Below are 10,778 nucleotides of genomic sequence, written 5' to 3' on the forward strand. Positions count from 1 at the left end.
AACAATAACCTATATAAGCCTACATCGTTGTAATAATATGATCAATTTTTATTCATAATCTTTATTTATTAATCTTTCTGTTTTTTTGTTGTTCATGTTTTAAATCGAAAAAAAGGCTGTAATAAAAAACAAGCTACAGGCTTAAAATTAAACAGACCGAAACCGGTTTCTGCGATGATTCTGTTACGCCTTGTAGCGTATAAAGGATTTAGTCTCTTTGGTGTGAGTTACATTAACTGCATCGAAATGAAAGGTTTTAACGCAACTTCTAATAAGAGCAATGGAAAATTACGTCGTTCCTCTTTCAAAGAAAGCAAAGACATAATTATATCTGTACACTATTGTGTATCTTTAATTACATGCGTGATGATAAAATAAAGCGTGAAAACATTTTATTATTTTTAAAAATTTAATGCAGCTTGAAAAATAATTACTTTTAACTTATTATTTAGCTTATATATGGAATCAAAACGAATGGTTTATGCAAAATTAATTTATAATATTTATCAGTTTATTTATAAAAGAATAAAAACACTATTTTCAAAATAAAATTCAAACACTAAATATATTTAGAAAGCTTTAATTATAATTATTAATTTAAAATGTTTAAAATCATTAACGTTCTATTAATTTTAATAATAAGAGTAATATACAAATATTGAATCTATATATATATATATATATATATATAAATTTTAATATTAATACTGAATATGTGAATAGTAAAATATAATTAATTAATTAATAATAGACTAATTCAAATATTTATTCATTATCCTTAGATATTCTTGAATAAGTATACAAGTTCTTTTATTCCTTTTATTTTATTTAACTACGTCATGAAAATCCATGGACTGACAAATGTTAATTGCATAATTAATAATTCAAATTCGGCTTTAAGTATCATCTTTGTATAATTTTCTATAACTATAATAATTGCGTTTTAGAAATTAAATTAACGTTTTTAAATTAAAACTAATATAAAGTTTTATTATCAATTACACATTAATTTTTATTTCATTATTTATAAAAATCAACAAATTATAAATCCGCTACTCTAATATGTCACTTATTTATATTGTTTACTTTATTATATTTATCTTTGAAGATTAATAGATTAATATACCCGCTTATATATGTTAATAGAAATTTCATTGTTAATTTATTAATATATTTTTATTATTCATTATATATAATTTATTAATATATATTGATTAATTATATATATTTACTATTGTTTTACTATTATCTATTATAAATTGTGAGAAGTAAACTTTGGTATCAAATCCTATACTAAATTCATAAAAATGAATGAATAATCTTTCAATCCATCTATTATAACTGCTAAGGTAAAATAAGTAAGAAAAAATCTATACAATAAATGGAAAACACTTGAAATTACTATTTTACACACACACACACACACACATATATATATATGTATATGCATTTACATATTACTGAAACAATCATAAATAAATTGGGAAATGAATTTGCATTTGTTGACAATGCAATAACTCTCGTTTCATATAATTCACGACATAATCTCATATACGCAACTCATTTACACTCGATTGACGAAAGCAGTCCCCTGAAATATTACCAGTGTATTGCATACCGATCGTATATATTGTTATCTTAGAATTATCTTCTATGCATGGGCAGCGTAACTCTATTTTAGATCTGATCTATAGTCTGTTCAAGCTTGGTTGCGAGAAAAAGAAGCTTACAGTGTTGACCGATGACTCTGACTATAAAGGTATGTCCGTGTAAGTGTAGGCGTTTTCTCTCCCGGATCCTGTATGATCTGGTTATGTAAATTATTATGACGGCGTAGTCGCCGTAAATACACTCGACATATCGAAATTTCCTCCTTTTTAACGTAAATAAATCTTTATGTACGAAATTAATATGATGACATAACCATTATTGATTGAAATACCATGTTGAGAGATAGACATATTTTTTTATGAAAAATATTTATATATTTATCGCACCCATTCCGTAACTATGTTAGAAATTAGTTAATTTAAAATTACAATTAATTTTAATTACAAATTAAAGGCATAGTTACCAAAATACGTAAGTATACTATATAAAATAATTTTAATAATCACCAAATTCATGGTAGAATAATAAAATTTTTTTTAATTATATATTATTTTCACATTACCAAATTTGATATTATATAATTTTAAGCTGAGCTTCTAATTTACATTATTACAATTCAATTAAATTCATATTAATATAATGATATTTTATATTTATGTAAATATAGGAATTTTTATATTTGTAATTACTTTATAAGTATTTTAAAATATTATAAATTTTTAAATAACAGTTGACTCATTAAAAAATTAAACTATCTTATATATGTAAGTAAAACCATTAGCAATGCGCAAAATGTTATATATTATATGTATTTTTTTACGGTATATTTTATTAAATTTATTATTATTGTTATATTTTAAAGACTCACAATTCAATTTTCAATGTGAATTGCATTTCTAAATATAATACATTTTAATTCAGCGCTTTATGCATAAATGAAAATTGTTAAGCGAAGAAAATTTACATTAAAAACTTTGTTTTTATTTTTACAATAAATTATTCATATTGATAAATATCAGAGATACACTTATATTTTAATTTAAAAATTAATATCATAATTGTTCTCGATTCATTAACCAAAATATGTGTAATATATGCCAATTATAACAAATTATACATATATATATAATAAATTATACTGTTATTGAATGAAATAAATTCATATCATAAATTTAGTAATGATTTTTACAAAAATTACTAAATCTAAATATATTTTTATATTAATAATCGCATTCATAAGTTAAACCTAATTAATCATACAGAATTTCTAATAGCAATGAAAATGAATATTCTGAATATTAATGTATAAATTATATAAATAACAAATATATAAAATATAAATAACCCGTATAAATTTTTATTAACTTTTACGGAATATTTAAGGCATACAATTTTAAAATAAATGTAATTATCAAATATAATCATTGTTTTTAATCAATACAACATTTTCATTAACTATACTACTATGTTATACAGATGAATATTATTCTATTAACATATATATATATTTTTTATTATATTATATAATATATATTTTTTTTTTAATTTTTAATATAAATTTAAAAAAAACATAATATTCAATATAATGTAATTATACAATATATAATGTATATTGTATATATATATATATATATTCAAAGTATTTTATGAAATAAATTGATTGTACTATATATATAAAACAAAATATTTATATGAATTATAAAAAACAAAATACTCAATACTTTATTTCTTTCTAGGAAAATATTATAGAAAAATTCAATGTATACAATATACAGGGAACACAAAATGAGAAAAACAGGAAAAATAAATTGTGTCGATCAGAATGTAAAGTGCTACTTATTAGTTCTCAGTCAGAATTGTAAGAATTTCTATAATAAATTTAGTACTTTAATAGCATAAATTTTCCCAACTTTCGAAGATTGAACTTAAATATCTAAAAGACCGAATAAAAACTGGATTTTCAACACATTCAATCTATATCAAATTGATTTGGGATTGGATAAGAGAAGAGTAAATCATTTTCTTTAATTACTTATCAAATGCATTCATTGGATCTATATGTATGTAAAAAAAAATTATTTAATTAAACGATTAATTTATTAGAACTTATATTCATAATTGATTTGAATGCATCTTTTTTCATTTTATAGGTATGATCCATATAAAATAAATATTACAAGTGAACATTAATATTCATCAAGAACTTTTATATAGTAAAAAGTATATATTGATAAATAATTGTTGCTTTATGCGTATAATAAAAAAATAAATATCAGAAAACAAAATATTATTTATTAGAATATCAGTTGTATTTACACTGTTACATATTCAGTAGATTCTTTATTCGTCTTTTAAATAATCAAATGGTAATACGATACACGAAAATAGAAGTTATCTATATACAAATTACACACTCTTTTATTATGAAATAAAAATTTATAATTGTTATGTTTAGAAAAAAATTGAGTTACAATTACAAAATAATTGCGTAATAAAGCTAAAATAGTGAACGCAACGTAAAAATATAGTCAAAAAAATTAATTAATAATAATTATTGTATTGTGCTAGAAGTCACGATTTTTATTGAATACAAAATTTGAAAGTGGATTTGTCTCACACTTAACATACCATAACTACACTTATTTATAATATTGCGAGCGTGCGCGTACACACACGCATACACCAATACACTCATATATCTATATATATATATATATATATATATATATATACATACATAGAACAACCATTTTTATCATGTAACATTAAAAAATTGTATCAGTGCATCAGCCAATACCACATATTAAAGTATGAGCAAATGAAAAACATATTGAATTACAATAGTCTTGTTAATATATTACTCATTTCAAAATATTTGATTGATAATTGCCTAATAAATTGAAGAATTCTCAATTCAACAACTATTGTTAGGATTGGAATTTCTTATTTGTTTATAATCTTATAAATTAAATTATATATTCTTTTTATCACTTAATTCTCTTTTGCATCAGAATGTGCAAAATTCATAGCTACTATTGCATGATTACAATAAATTTATATATCATCAAAAGATATAAATACGCTATTTATTAATTATTCTATTTAAAAGTAAATTAATCTTATATTTAAAGCTTAATAAATTTATTGAATATAATTGCAAAATGCAAAATGTAAATGTATAATGTATAAGTGCAAAATTTAAATTTTTCATTAATAATAATTGTGGAATTAATATTTATTCTGCAATTATTTTAATTCTTACAATTATTTTATTTTTCACTATATTTTGACCTCACGAAACAAATATTATCAATAATTGAGTATGAAAAAACTAATTTACAATTGTACTATTTTATTATATATTTGAATTAACTTCATATGCACATTTAATCGGTTTCTTATGACTTCTTTTACCGTTTATCTGAGTTAAACATGTACAGTTAAGAATTCGTCATCTCTAATAATAGTATTGATTTTATGTAAATTTAAAATAATATTTCTATTCCCTTTCTTTTGTAGAAGGTGATTATTCAATATTTCAAAATGTTAAATATTTGATTTCGGTAATTATGGATATTAACTATTTCTATACATACGTACGAATATATAGATAATGAAATATTTTACTATATAAGTACTAATATGAAATTTAAAAAATACAAGAAGAAAAGAACATTAAAATGATAAGAAAGGAACTGCGTCGCTGAAAAATGTTAGCATTTTCTTATTTTGCAACCTTCTTTTTTATAATTCTCTATTTTTTACCGTTGGTTGCATTTTCTGTAATTATCAAACAACATATTTTTCTCTCATAATTCGGTATTTGAATCTAAAGCATTATGCGAACTGTAACAGAAAAATGTTCAAGAACTCAGGTCGGTAACGTGTACCGAACAATTGTGGAGGCTGCATAGACCGTAAAAATAGACTGTTCGACAGGTAAGAACGGGCAAGAAAGATTTTTGCGTCGCTTTCTTGCGGTATTTACAGGTCGTTTACACCATATGTTTTCTTATTACTAATTTATTATTTACTTACGTAAATGTCTGTTCATGCACCTATATCTTTTTTTAATAAATAAACGAAATATTTACCCATTTAATAATAATTAAAAAAAAAAACTATTAAATCTATCATGTACCCAAATAAATATTCTTATTGAATGAAATTATAATATAAAAAAATAGAATGATTAGCAGTATAGCATAAAATATTAATAGAATAGGATAAACAGAAAGATATAGAAAATATTTCAATATGTGCTATATAAAAGTGTAAAAACTTACAATTGCATGATACATGTGTTCATATAAGGTTTTATTGTTTATAAATTTTAATTAAATTATAAATTATATATATAATTCAATATATATAATTCAATTATATATGGCATTATATTCGAACTTATCAATTATCTTAATCAATTGTTAAGTATTAGAATGGATGAGTTTTACTTTATAATATTGTACTTTACTAATTATTTGTGTAATTAAAAATATATATCTTGCTCTCAAGTTACCAAAAAAATTAATAAAAATTCATTTTAAAAAATTCTTTCAAAGCGCATATACACATTCATCGATACATAGATGTCTATCATAATAAGATATGACTGTCGTTAAAACGTGTATATCCTTCATGTGTAGAATGCAAAATATATGAGATAATCAAAAATAGATTGAGTGACTTCGCATTCTACCAAAAAGATTAATTGTACATAATATGAAATTTTCTGATAGCGATACAGTGTCTAAAGTAAAACACATATGTTACAATGCAAAACGAAAAAAGATGAATAGTAATTGTAGATACTACAATTTTTATTTTTAAGAACGTGTTTATTTATTTACTTTCTTTGCTAATTTATCTTATTCAAATTTCATAAATAAGAAAATGAAATTTTCAACAATATATTCATGCTATATATAATATATTACAAAGTTATCTAATTTGTGAATAGTAAATTCAGTTCAATAATTGACTTTTTTAAATTTTTTATAAATTTTTTATGGAGTTTTTAAATCATTATAATTTTTTAAATAAAAATTATGAGTTTTTATTTATAAATATTCGGCAAAAAGAATATGATTTTCTTTCTTTCAATGCTCTAGATTAAATTACAATTCTAAGGTAAGAAACTCAAAATGATTTGATATGCATGAGTTATATTAGAAAGACTAGTTGTTCAACAATTTCCTTGACAGTAATTGGTCAATAATATGCAATTATTCTGTCTTTCAATATAGAATAATAACAAAAAATTGAAAAAAAATCGTCTTAAATTCTTTTCTCTCACTTACATAAAATAAAAATGAAATTTAATTAATTTCTAAAAATTAATATTCCGTTTTTTTTGTATGAATATAATTTTTTATGGATACAATTGTAATATTTGTAAATTAAATTATTTTTATTCGAAAAATAAATTTTTTATTAAATAATTTTTTATGTAAATATACAAATAAAATGCTTAACTTTATACACATATGTTAACAATATTATATTGATATATAAAAAAGTTATATGTTTTTGAAACTTGAATCCTTTTTTTACAATTGAAACTTTTAATACAATGTAAATTAATGAAAGATATCGATATAAAGAAATTAAATAGCTTTTACTATGCGTTTTATTTTTCTTATTTATAAAAAATTTAAAATCTTTTTTGTATTAAAAATTGAAGTAGAGTAAAAATTAAATGATACTGTAAGTTGAAAGTAAAATAAAAAATCGGAAAGTGTACTCGAATAAAAATTAATTTTACGACGTTTATTACAAAGCACGTTCTTTGACTTGGGGAAAGTCCTAATGTTTTCTTATAAGGCCGTATTTCCGCATCACTGAGAAGAAGCAACAGGATCTCCGTAAATTTAAGATCTTTTGTCTTGTCATCGCCAAGGACACTGACACACAATTTTTTTTTAATTAAGATAGTGAATAGAAATTAAGAATAATAATTCAAATTTATTTGTATCTATAGTTCATTTACAAAAGAGGAAATGCCTGTTTAATTCTAATTCTATAATCACTTATGGATTTAATTGTCATTAAATATCAAAGAATACAATGATGTATTAATTATTATATAAATTCGTTTATTTTTTTAATTTAAAAATTTTTTCATCCATAATAATATTAAAGCTACGAAAGAATTGAGATTTTAATTTTTCTTTTTGATTTCGTTCCCTTTCATTGAAATATTTACTTTCATAGCATGTAGACGTAATTAAATTATCATTAAACTCATATACAAATCAACTTTATGTACTCGATTGTAAGAGTTGTATATTCTGAATAATTATTAGTAAGATAGAATTGAGCATCATAAGTAATTAGGATGTGATCACCTAACTTTAGATGAAATATATTTTCTTTCTCTTTTTTATTTTATTTTATCTCTTATTCTTATTACGATATATCAATATAGATACTTTGTAATATATTTAAGTTCATACAATATACGGACAACTTTTATTTGCTGAGTTCATACCAACCCGAAAAATATAATCAATATTCAAACCCTAATTTCTTAAAGTTTTGGAAATACTTTGAATTTGCAATAACGAATACTATATTTATTTTCCGAATTACAGTAAGCTTTGATAAAGTTGTTAAGACAATATAGTTTTTTTATTACTATAATATTGACATATTATTAATAAATGAAATTCTTAAAATAAAGTTTCTCAGAAGATATAAAAATAAAAATTGGAATAAAAATTTTTATAAAATGAAGAAAATGTTCAAATCTTAAAAAACTCAGCAATAATCAGCATATTATTTAAACTTACAGTTTAAACTTAAAAATGCATATTTTATATTAGATTAAATAATTAGATATAATTGTTTATTCATCTGAAAATATTAAAATTTTTTATCATCAAAAAAAAGTATCACGAAACAATTTTGTATAATACAATATATTTGCATCTAACATTTCCAATTGAAATATAATTTGTGCTTGAAAGAATTTTTATTTTATTGTTTTGCTTAAAATTGGAATATAAAAGTAATGTATGGTTTTATTTAATCCATGAATGATATAACTATAAATTTATATTCAAAATAATAATTTTTTTTTATTTTTTTATTATTAAATTGTACTTTAAAAAGTTTAACGTATATTAATAAATATTTAGAAAAGTCCTATCAATTTACATATTTCTATGCTTCAAGACATATATGTTTAATTAAATGATCATAGCAATACTTAATTTATAATTATTTTGCATAGCAAATGTACGCCCATTAAAATTAAGCAAAATATATTTGTAAAGATTTCTGCTTTTATTTTCAGCAGGCATGAACTAAAAATATGTTAGATCATCTTCATAAATTTTTATCGTTATATTATAAATGATCACTCCCTTGTATTCATGACACATAAATGAAAAACAAATAATATACATTTTAAAATGTTTATTTTTCCTATTAATGAACTAATTATAATTATATATTCATGAATTTAACAGAATATAATGCTAAGTACAAGTTTGGAATTTCAAAATGTTGTAATTTTATGAGCACTTTCCGAACCAAAGATGCGCAGATTTCAAAACTCAAAGTTTTACATCATCACGTATCGATCAGAGATTTTTGCGTACGCGCTATAAGTAGGAAACACTACCGCGTAATTATTTCCTGTTAAAAAGAAAAAAAGCAAAGCGAGCGTATCGATGTGCAGTTTTCGGCTTTCACTCACCCGCGTGCCACGGCGTCGTCGTCTACGTCGTCCTCTTGCCGCCGGCGTCGCCGCTGCTTCCGAACCTCCTCCACCTTTCTGCCGTCACTTTGCTTACTGATCCTTGACGGAAGGGTCGCGCTACAATTTCGTAATTCCGAACGTATGTTTATCTTCCACGTGCGATGCGCTGCTGGTTAGTGAAATGCATGTTTCCGACTTAACAGATTTGCTTCTCCTGGTCCTTGAACGTATCTACGATTTTCGTTTATGTTTCCTTTCCGTATATATTTTTTATTACGTATCGCTCACTTTCTACTCTCTTCTTGCACAACTTTTTACCATTATGTTAAGGTATTCATATAAGACGGTAAAATTAGATTATGCACCTATCCCCTAGAACATAGCATTATTCGAGCTTTAATTTATGCTGATTATTGTTTAGATTAATTTGTTATTAGTAAGGTAAGCTTATTCAATATCTTTAATGATCATAAAGTTATTTCAGATATTCGTATATTGATAGTCGAATACGATACACTTCTTATATTACACCAAAGTTGTCGGTGCATCTATGAATTAACCTATTTTTTATGTTTTTATCTTTTTAAGATATCCCCCCCCCCCTGGATATTTTTTTATTTCAATATTAAAAGCTACGTATATTTAACTGAAATACTTACTCGGAATTCGTTAAACCCTTATTGAATTATCTAGGAATTATAGTCGTAAAACGATTAATAAACGTGAACTCTCTTTTATCAATACCGCTTCATCCTTGCCAACACAATTAGCACTTTCCCTTCACTCGTGTAATACGATAAACAAAAAGAAAAGGAAATAAACACACGCGCACAAACTGAAAAATAGTATAAACGCAAATTCAGCTTGAGGCCAATTATTTAAATAACACTCATTGTTTTGCAATCATTGCCACTCCACGTTTCCAAAACAATCGAATTCCTTACGAAACTTAGTCATCGTGATAGTCGTCCTTGTTTAAATCGATATTCAGGGTCCAGTTGTACGTAGTCTATTGCGTACTATATAAGAAATTAAAAATCCACGGAGCAAATTGGTCGTACAGTGTGCGTATTGTACATGTATAAGCGCCTTCACTCTAACACGAAGTACTCTTTCTACTCACTCTCTCTCTCTCTCTCTCTCTCTCTTTCTCTCTTATCTCTCTTCCTCTCTCCCTGGTTCTTGGGTTCGCTAACCTTCCCGCAAGAAGGCGATCGTAAGACTGAAGACAGCAGCAGCCTTGCGAGTGCGAGTCGCCGAGACTGCGTCCCTCCAACGCCTGACCGGTGCACGTCTTTCTCTTCTTTCGCTCGATCTTCTTTGCCGCGGCGATCTCTACGTTCATGTAATTCTTCTTTTAATTCCTCCCTCTTCGACTACCCTTCCAATCATCATTATTTCTAGTGTAGTGACACCACTACTGTTCCACCCTTTATTTATCTTTCGATATTGCAGTGCAATA

The 10,778-nt window shown here is 23.9% G+C and overlaps 1 protein-coding gene across 1 annotated transcript in view; it reads right to left on the bottom strand.

Moving 5' to 3' along the window:
- Nucleotides 1-9,694, bottom strand: part of LOC105360821 (histone-lysine N-methyltransferase, H3 lysine-79 specific) — a 76,909-nt gene extending 67,215 nt beyond the window's left edge. Inside the window, exon 1 of the mRNA XM_011497821.1 lies at nucleotides 9,314-9,694. The gene's annotated coding sequence lies outside the window, so the exon portion shown is untranslated. The remainder of the gene's footprint in view (nucleotides 1-9,313) is intronic.
- Between the last annotated feature and the right edge of the window lie 1,084 nt (nucleotides 9,695-10,778).

Source organism: Ceratosolen solmsi, unplaced genomic scaffold (assembly GCF_000503995.2).
Source record: "Ceratosolen solmsi marchali unplaced genomic scaffold, CerSol_1.0 scaffold47, whole genome shotgun sequence".
Classification (NCBI taxonomy): domain Eukaryota; kingdom Metazoa; phylum Arthropoda; class Insecta; order Hymenoptera; family Agaonidae; genus Ceratosolen; species Ceratosolen solmsi.